This window comes from Tachypleus tridentatus, chromosome 9 (assembly GCF_004210375.1).
Source record: "Tachypleus tridentatus isolate NWPU-2018 chromosome 9, ASM421037v1, whole genome shotgun sequence".
Lineage (NCBI taxonomy): Eukaryota > Metazoa > Arthropoda > Merostomata > Xiphosura > Limulidae > Tachypleus > Tachypleus tridentatus.
This window is the reverse complement of record NC_134833.1, coordinates 62,165,325-62,176,261: the sequence shown is the minus strand read 5'-3', so window position 1 is coordinate 62,176,261 and position 10,937 is coordinate 62,165,325. Positions and strand designations below refer to the sequence as shown.

The window sequence follows — 10,937 nt, the reverse complement described above, 5'->3', positions numbered from 1 at the left end:
TTCCGATTGACTCAATACTTACTGGCTGTTTACTGGCTATAGTTTGCAAAATTAAAGCTTAATTAACAGAGAGACGGAAATGTGCAGACGAAACAGTCAAATTCTTGTGAGCCAGTCAGAATTAAGATAATTCATGAAATGAATTCGTGACGTTTTCCATGAATAATTATTCTTTAAAACAGTTAGAGTTACAACTTCTAATTTACAGCAACATAGTGCGTTTTGGTCACACAATGTTCCAACCATGGCTTTTATGTCATGTTGCTTAGCAACTCAACTATAATTACTATTGTTTTTAGTTTACATATTGAAAGTATAAAATAAAATGTATAGACAATAAAATTGTAAAAATATTTTAGATAATTTAAATTGGAGTCTCTGTTTATTTTTTTTTATAAACAATGATAATTTAACGGAAAGTACATTAATTCAGAAATGATTTAATTTCAAACTATAACAGACCTTTTTACTTTAGCGAGTAATTTTATGCTTCTAAGCTAGGTGATCCTACACTATGTTATTACTTTAAGACTGATTATAGTAACCCTCACTACACTTACACCTTATTACTACATTCGTAATGGGCGAATAGTAATCACACTTTCTCTATCGATCAATAAATTTTGGATTTTCTTGCTCTTCCTGTTTCATGAAATCAATCATGGCGGGACACACGATGGCTATTACATAGGGTAGAAATATTGTTTCAAGAAAAAACGTGCTACCTTCTTACAACTAGAAATGAAACTGTTATTTGTAGTGTTGCGTAATAATCACATATTTTCATAAAATTATGTAATTAGAAAATAAAAGATCAATTAAAACTCCAGTTTCGAATACTTCGAAAATAAGTATTAAAATATACTTAAATATGCTAATTACAAATATAATTTACAATATATCTTTTATTATTATGGGGTTATTTCTTTTAGTTGAATAAATGTTATAATTTTACATGAATATTTAGTAAAATGTTTAACCATTCTACAAAATAATAAATTATTGCAAAATATAAATATTTGTGTAGAAAGTAATATTTATACACATTTCAGTACATAACATGTTCAAATCCAGATTTTGTTGTTTAACGTATTGCCACGTAATTGTATGTTTAACGTTATTAACTTACCTCTTTACAAGCACTTGTAAATCATTTCATTCAGTATATTTTCTGGGTCCTCTTGAACTGCTGCATATATTTTACCGACGCATTCTTCAATGTCCTGCATGCATATATATATAATATTCAATATCATGTAAGATTTTACGAGATTCGATGTTTCTACAAATATAAGATGTTCTATTGTAGGATATCACATCTAAAACTAGTCTTGATGTTATTAATTAAAGTTACATCATCGTATCGTTTCCTCGCAGTTCCCAAACTATAACGTACAAGTTAACGAAAAACACTTCCACAGTTTGAAGACTTTTCCTCTTGTATTGACATAAATTTCAAAATTAATTTATATAAAACGTCTACACTGTAAACAAGTAACATATATTTATGCGTTATTGTATTTTGTTTATCATTATTAGAAACAACTACAACTCATAACAAGAAGTCACAAATTACCGAATTCGAAGAGAACTGAAACCCAATTTATTTGAACTATGAAACGTGTACTTTGGTGGTTATAAACAGATCTTTTTGTGATATTTTATTATTGAACATTTTAAGGTAAATAAGTGAATATGTTTCATAAATCAATTATATAAGTTTAGGCAATATGTATACTATAGTTCATCATCACCTGTACATCGTCATATCTTTCTTCCCTGCACATTTCATTTAAGAATTCATCATACTTCTGGTAAGGAAGTTTTCCAAATTCACAGTCTCGAAATGCACCAGGAAGCTTCAAATAATAAAAAAAAAAATTTTTGACATCAACTTTTATATAACATTCTACAACTTTCAGTGATGTCAAGAAACCCACTTGTTGAGAAATTTATATGCAAAAACGGCTCGTTTGGGTTGAGAAAATATTTTACATAGAAGAGCGAACAACGTTTCGACCTTCTTCGGTCATCGTCAGGTTCACAAAGAAAGAGGTAACTGACCGGAAGCTGACCACATGCTTGAAAGGGGTTTGAAATTATATAAAACATCTAATACCGCCCACTACATTTCGACACACAGTTACACAACCCCTTTCAAACATGTGATCAGCTTTCGGTCAGTTACCTCTTTCTTTGTGAACCTGACGATGACCGAAGAAGGTCGAAACGTTGTTCGCTTATCTATGTAAAATATTTTCTCAACCCAAACGAGCCGTTTTTGCATATAAAATTCTAAAACTTTGTTATCGAAACATTTAATTGTTTATTTTCTTTTGTTTACAATGAACTTAATGTGTATTTGTAGACATAAATAACTGTATATAAACTGAAAGTAACACTCTTGAAACAAAGACAGAGTATAAAAGCATAATTAAAACAAATAAAATAAAATCATCAGTTGACTGTGCTATCTGTGCCCACCAAATGTATCGAAATCCGATTTCTGGCAATGTGAGTCCGCACACAATCGACTCTGACTGTGGACCTCACAGTGGGAAATCGTACTACATATTTCAGCCTAAAATTCCATGATTCTACTCGTTGATCCACCAGAGAACTCTGACTTTTAGGATAGTTTTTATGAATCAAATTAACCTAAATATGAATTCAATTTTATTGCGAATTGCTAATTTTTATATATGTATTTACTGCTTTGAAACTGGAGATATGTAACATTCTTCATGCAAATGTAAACTTCGAATCCATAACTAAGAAACAGTATATTAAATTAAAATTACATTTTCCAAAATTTGTAAATTGTTTCTAAAATTAGCACATTTACGTTATGAATACGATGTTAACCAAATTACAGTAAATTATCGAAACAGGGTAAATCATAATATTATAAACACGAACCCATTCAGAGTTTTCTTTTAAAATTGATTCCAGGCACTCTCTCAGGTCGTTCACTTTTTCAGGGCTTTCTTTGTTCATCTCTGCATTAAAAATTAGATAGAAAGAGAAAATATTTCATTCACCTCAAGAGGATATTTCTCTCATGAGACGAACCAGCATTTATAAAAACATTTTATTAAATTAAAAAAGGAAGGACTTGTCCTATAACAAACTTATAAATTATTCTCAGGTATGAAACTGTATTGGTACAGCTTATACGAGAAGTTAATGTATAACCCAAATGAAATACGTCTATTGTGGATTTTCAAATTAACTCTCGACATAGTGTAAACTACAGTTATGTGAGGGGTAAAACTTTAATTTTTCACTCAAGATTTTTGTTGCGTTATTTTTAACTGCTCAAATACGGATATGAAAATAGAAAATTTATACCAGTAATTCGATTATTTAACATTTTATACATCAATAAATTTCAAAATGAACTTACTACATATTATATTTGAACCTATATGGATGATGTTGCCTTTTGTCGACGTCAGCGTTAAGAGCACAACTAGAACTACAAACAGAACTCTCATCTTGAGAATGTTGCTTTTTAATAAAGATTTTCAGTTTCCAAAGTTACCTTTCTATCATTCATCAAAAGCTTTCAGCCAATAATTTCTACTACCCTATAATTAAATTGATTGTTCACTTTATTGCGGATTGGCCAAATTGCGTTTGGTTAAAGCCAATAACAGAACGATTACACTAAACTAAGGCACATGCATCTATACAATTAGATCACGTGACTCGAACCTCTGTTTCTTTTCTTGTGGAAGCTTTCCTTTGTTATAAGTATTACAGGTTGGAAGAGTTATTTACAAATACATCCGTTAGAGTAAAATATAGTAGATTGCATTACGTATATTCTAAACTCACAAATTACATAGAGGTTTTAAAATAGAACATTATTAAAGTGTTTAATGATCAACTAATAACTTAAATTTTTAAGCAAGACTAACAAATATATCTTTACCTGCTGAGATGCTGATAGAAATATTAATATGTTACAGTTTTAATATTTTTGTGTATTCTCTTCTTTTTTCTTTCGTATTTATTCGTGTAAAAGACTAATACGTTTGATATCAGTTTCTATACATAAATAATTTATTACATACACTAATATTATATATATCATAGTAGGTTTCAAATTTACGATACAACACCAAAATATCTCAAAAAGTACTGCTTCTTTGGTGAGTTGGCCCAGATAATACCTAATAGTCAGCATGCGAGGCTGCAAATCTCAGATTAGAATAGTAACACCGTGAAATATATTTCGAATTTTCAGGTACGGAGCTTTACAGAAGTAACTAAAAGTACCACAACAACACAGAGCTTACGGACATCACACAAGATTTAAATGTAGTTTTGTTATTAGCTCTCTCGTCATGACATTATAACATCTATGAGGGTTAAGTAAGTTGCTGAAATACATATTTCAAATGGTTTTAATATAGTGTAATCAATGTTTCGTTCAGATATACGCACCAAACGTAGCTATTAATTTTAGTATATCACAAGTCAAACGGTGTAAAAAAACTGAAGGCTTCCATAAACGACATTTCTACTTGAGCTACTTTTGCCTATTAGTCTGCTGAAACTTTATCTATTGAGAAAGGCATTGTTTAACTAAATGTTTGTTTGTTTGTTTTTGAATTTCGCACAAAGCTACTCGAGGGCGATCTGTGCTCGCCGTCCCTAATTTAGCAGTGTAAGACTAGAGGGAAGGCAGCTAGTCATCACCACCCACTGCCATCTCTTGGGCTACTCTTTTACCAACGAATAGCGTGCTTCACCGTCACATTATAACGCCCCCACGGCTGAAAGGGCGAACATTTTGGCACGACGGGGATGCGAACCCGCGACCCTCAGATTACGAGTAGTACGCCTTAACACGCTTGGACATGCCGGGACTTTAACTAAACATTTGCCATAGCAAAACTGGAACATATTACAAAGACGATATTAACCTAGTTCTCATAAAGGCTTCCATAAACGTCATTTCTACCTGAGATACTTCTGCCTATTAGTATGCTAAAACTTTATCTATTGAGAAAGACATTTTTAACTAAACATTTGTCATAGTGAAATTGGAGCATTTTACAAGTACGATATTAACATAGTTCCCATAGCAAATCATCAGTTGGTCACATATATCATTGCCGAATAATAATAATAACAAATGATGACGTGGTAGCAAAATTCGTGAGTTCCTGAAACACATGTTTAGTAAATCTACTTTCGGTACTGTAGGCCCGGTATGGCCAGGTGGCTCATGCACACGACTAGTAATCTGAGGTTTGCAGTTTGGAATCCCCGTCACACAAAATATACTCGCCCTTTTGGCTGTGGGGACGTTATAATATTATGGTCTATCCCAATAGTCTTTGGTAAAAGAGTAGCCCAAGGGTTAGTGGCGGCTCATGATGATTAGCTATCTACCCTCTAACCTTACACTTCTAAATTATGGACGGCTAGCACAGACAGCCCTCGTGTAGTTTTGTACAAAATCCAAAAACAAACCAAATGTTATTATAATTTGGACAAAAAGTTCATTAAATAGATTTTATGGTCTCATCTAACAGCGTGTAGTACAAGGGGCTATTTTCAAAACTAACGCAATATCGTCACGAATTAAATTTTATTGTTCATCTGATAAAATTCAAAATTCTAAGAGAGTATCATCGTTTCTAATTAATGGTTCCATGAACTTCGTCTATTCATGATTATAAATGTGATAATACAGTCCCCTCGTGAAATAGCAGTAAGACCACTGTCTTACAATGCTAAAATCTGATGTTTGATTCCACGCAGTGATCACAGCAGATAGCTTACTGTGGCTTTGTTCTAACACGAAGAAAACATAAATTCTAGGTAGCTACACGAATTACAAATAGTTTTAGTAATATTGGTGTACGTTGCAAAGGAATAAATTAGTTATTTGTTTCAACAATTCCTTTGAAAAAGGATGATATAAACCATCATCACCAATCCGTGACTAAGATGTCGTAAGTCGACAACAATCACAAATATGAGCATGAAACTATTATATTAATAACATAGCTACAATGAAACTCAAATATTTTCATGCAGTCATGTTGTCTTTTCAAGAAATAGTTTTATTGTAATTTGTGTTAAAATCAACAGACGGGTTCTACCATTATTGCTTTCATTATGAGGCCTGAGACAAACACATCTGTAATTACTGCTTTATACATTTATGAACTCTGGGTTTTATTTTTATGTTTAGAGCCATCTTATTCAGCAAAGTGACTCACATTTTATTTTGTGATACTTCCTGTCAGTATGACTAACCAAAACTTGTGAAGAATAAAACTAGAGACATGAAAGTAAAAATACATCATACAGAAGTAACATATTATCCATAGGTTCTCTGAAGCTATTTACTGATCAAATTTACTGATTTAATGATACTAAGTGTAGCAAGTCAAGCATTCATGAAAACACAAAACTCAGCCATTTCAGAGTACGCCAAGTTAACTGGACACAGAATAAACTGAGAGAAAACTATAATCATCGACATGGAAAATTCTGGAAGATAAGAAAATTCACAGAATCGTTTTATATTTACTCTATTAAACCTTCACTAAACAGATATTCTGAATAAGAGGCGAGTAACCTGTAGCTGTCATTGGTTGAATCTACAGGAAGTTCCTCCTCCAATTATTTCTTATTAAAAGCAGTCTAAATTATAAAAGTTGTTTTATTAACAACAAGAAATAGAGCAATCAGCCGTAGAACCTGATTACAGTCTACAACATATAAGGTTTCATTGATGTAAAAGACAAGAATATCATGAATAAATATAATAGTATAACAATGGTATAAAGAAAATACAACTTACGTACTTTTGCACACAATTGACACTCACTTTCACAGGATTGTGATTAGGTCAACAGATGTCTCTTGCTCTTGAGAGGAGTCCATCAAACTAAACACATTTATCTCCATTTAGGAATCCACTTGTAAATCTTCAGGTAGAAGCTGTACTAAGGAAGTATGCCTGAATTCTATGGTAAATGTATTCTCTTTTTCAAATTGTTGGTGTCACCTCGAAATGGTTCTAATCTTAAAGTACAGGTGTATTGGAACCTACAAGCAGACTTCATTTGGTGAACCATAAAAACATATAGTAATCTATAATTTTAATACAGATATGCAATATCACTGTAATATTTCTTTGGGTGTAGTAAATTTTAGACTATAGAGAACAATAAAATAAAGCATACAAGCTAGATGTTGAGTTTATAAAAAAATATATAATAAAAACAATAAAACATATGACATATGTATGTATCACAAAAGCATTTAATTTTTCACTAACACCTTTTCCTTTTAAATTTGTAATTGATATATATCTAAAGAATATATATATATTTCTGCTTTTGTTAAATATAAAGAAAAACAAACTTCCTGTTAATATTTGTTGGAAATGTATTGACGTGAATAAAAATATGTTATTAATAACAAAAATTGCTTGGAAACAGCAAATATTCACTCCTAAGTCCACAACTTTATGGAATTGTTTTGGATTAAGCACTAACCTATACAATAACCTATCATTACTCTGCCGAACACAGGTTTTGAAATCAGGATTTTAACAGAGTGAAGCTGCAGACACACTGTGTCATTGGATGCCCATCTTTGGAGACAGAATTGGAATAATTTCAAGCTGAACCTGTGGTAAAGAGCACCATGTAACCAATTTTTACATTTTCTTGTTTCTGGGTAGAAAGTGTTATTTCACAATTGCTTGTGAGTAAATTAAATGAAAAAGACCTATTTTTCTCTTCAAAATTTGCTTTTGTGACCTAAGAGCATATAATAAAAACATAATAGGATAAATATTTGGGGAATGATGCGTGAAAGTGAATTAAATTACAGTTTCAAATCTCAAAAAAAAAACTATTCACTTCTAAACATTTTTGTTCATTTTTTATAACGTTAGTACAAATACATGTAAATCATGATCCATATGTTGTTTTATTCAGACTTAGTGTAAGTGAAAATGTGAAAGTTTGCTCGTTTTTACACAAAAAATAGCTTAATTTCTAAATTTCATTATCCACGTCATAAAACAAAGTTATAAGGGAATAATGGACATTTTCTGTACATTTACAACATAAGCAATAACGAATAACACATACTATCCAGAAACAAAATTTGTGTTACATAGTGTAATGTTAGAGAAGTTTAAGATAAAGAGGAAGTGATGGCATGAAAAAGAAATATGAGGTATTTTTAAAGCAAGTTGAACCAGACCAGATATAAAGTATTCTCAAACAGTAGTATAGTCTGTTACTGGATCTTAAATGAATGGAAGTTAGAAGTGGGGAGAGAAAACCAAGTTGAACCACACTAGACGTAAAGTATTCTTGAAAAGTATTGTAGTTTGGAATTTGATACCAAATAAATGGAAGTGAGAAGTGGAGAAAGAAAAACAGTAATGAAAAGATGCTCATAGTGAAAACCAATCTCCTGAAAACGCAAAAGAATGGGAAAAATAAATGAAGTGTCCAGAACCTAAGTTTTCAAAACATGAATCCCAAAAAGATAGATCAGAGCTAAGAATATAAAAGCCTCATGGGTGAGTGTCTCATAATGAAAGGAAAGGAAAAAAAAAACATGAGAGATGTCTAATAAAAAATGAAGACAAACTTACAAGTAGGAACAAGCTTATGGATGTATTCAAAGATAAACTTTAGTTAAACAATTCATGTATAACTTAACCCACATGATATACGAGCATAAGTATTTATTTGCCCCCCGCTAGTACAGCGGTATGTCTCCAATTTACAACGCTAAAATCAGGGGTTCGATTCCCCTCGGTGGGTTGAGCAGATAGCCCTTTGTGGCTTTGCTATAAGAGAAACACAAGTATTTATTTTAGTACTGTTCATTATAGTTATTTTGCGAAGCTTCATCGAGTTGACTCCTTGAGTTGCATATTCCCTTGGGGGCACCCTCTGTCTTTTATTATTTTACTAGTATATGGTAACCTACGTTACAAGGTAAGGATAACATGCGCTAACAAAACTAATTGCTCATTGTATATGTATTTATGTAGAAAGTGAAGACATTTAAAGGATCAGACTCACATTAAAAATGCGAAATGCTCCATGCATCATCTTTACTTTTGGAACCAGTTTTACAACTACTAGTTGATCTTCTAACATTCTTTTTAATAACATATGAGAAAATAAGGTACTTAAAACTATGTTCATAATGTAGTATATAGCTAACCTGCATTTCTGTTTGTTTTTAATACAAATGTTTAGGAGCCCGGTGCTTTATTGTTGTTTTCTACACTGCAAAGATTTTCATAAAACATTATTTTCTTGTGTTACTGCACGTGTTCTGCCTCATTTTTTTATTTTCCATCTGTTAACATTACATCGGTAGGAAAAAAAACACACGTACGAGATGTTAACCTTCTCTTTTTTTAGAGACCCAAACCTGTCTATTTTTTCTCGACATACCACACAGGGATGGAGTAACCCTGTAACGGATTTACTGGATTTATTATAATATCTACGCTTAATTCTGCATAATTTTCTTTTTCACCAGTAACGTATATTTTCAACTGTTTATTGTGTAGGTTCCACATCTCAAAATTTTCAGAGAGTTCGTGTGCATAAAAATCAACAATGTATTAGATATGTATGAAATACTAGTGATTAACAGTATCGTATTGGTGAAGATTAATCGTGACTCAGGTGAGAGAGTTCGAAGGGCGTGAGGCTAGCCTGGAAAGACGTCATTAGCGTAATCGAGGTGTAACAATATCAATTCAGAATTAATTTGATCGACGTGGACATGAGTAGTCGATAAAATATTTAGATGTAGACTCGATATAAGACTCAGTGTTGTCTGTAAGTTTGTAAAACTTTTTTTATATAAATCATCATTTGTGATAACTATTAGTGTAACTGTTATTTAAATTGTATTGCTTTTATCTTTGTAAATTGAAATATGTTTGCAACAAAAAATATTGTTGTCAAATTCGTTGGCAACTAATATAAATTTAATAATATTAACACTTAATAAACTAGTAAGCTCAAATTAAAATTCCGGGTATTTGAAGTGGAAAAAACGTAACGTATGTAATATAATGAATCAGAGACTCTGACGAAATACAGTAGAACATTTAACACGCTTCCCACGAAAAGGAATTTGGAGTAACAAATTACAATGAAAATAATTTATGCATAATACGTGCTCCAAAGTGCACATCACATTATGAAAATCCGACATTAATCATAAAGAGGCACCGGCTTCACTGTAACTTAACGGTAACTGAAAATTTAAGTGTTTCACATCCATACACCAAACTCGTCAAATGAATGGTATAATACACAACACTATGAACCGCCCCACAAACGACCGGTAACGCTGTTGAATTTACAACACGTGTCTTCTACGAGGACGGTCAGGAGCTCGACAAACGTCTTACTCCTTTCTTAGGAAGTTGTTTCTTTGCACAGATTCTATGATATTATATCCAATATTTTGTTGCTTTATGTGCGTTATATTACTTTATGTGCAATAAGACGTTGATATTTTAATTAACATACCCTTTTCAGCCGTGTCCATTTACTCGTTGTAGCATCTTCTACACCTACACCAGAGTTTACTTTTTGTAAGATTGCACATTCAGCCCTATACTCACTACACTGTTACATGTATTGCTCACGTACATACATAATTAAACTTATTCAACAGAAATATAACTAAAACTGTCTCCGATAATAAGTTTGTGTAGATAATTCTTAATAACATTTAAAGGGAGAAATACCGAGGTCATGTATATTGTAGTTGCACTTGAGTTTGCTTATTCTCACATGTTTTCCAATGTATTGCCCTTACTATTTGAATACTTTGTGAGAATGCCGCGTTTTATTTACAATGGATCTCTGTTAGCCTTTGTTAATATATAATTTCCTGTATTTTGT

At 31.8% G+C, this 10,937-nt stretch overlaps 1 long non-coding RNA gene across 1 annotated transcript; it reads right to left on the bottom strand.

Moving 5' to 3' along the window:
* Positions 1-1,133: 1,133 nt before the first annotated feature.
* Positions 1,134-3,487, bottom strand: LOC143227104 (uncharacterized). The gene is made up of 4 exons (XR_013014879.1): positions 3,407-3,487; positions 2,920-2,999; positions 1,755-1,859; positions 1,134-1,223 (listed from the first exon to the last, which is right to left on the bottom strand). It is a non-coding gene; the product is annotated as an uncharacterized LOC143227104 (long non-coding RNA).
* Between the last annotated feature and the right edge of the window lie 7,450 nt (positions 3,488-10,937).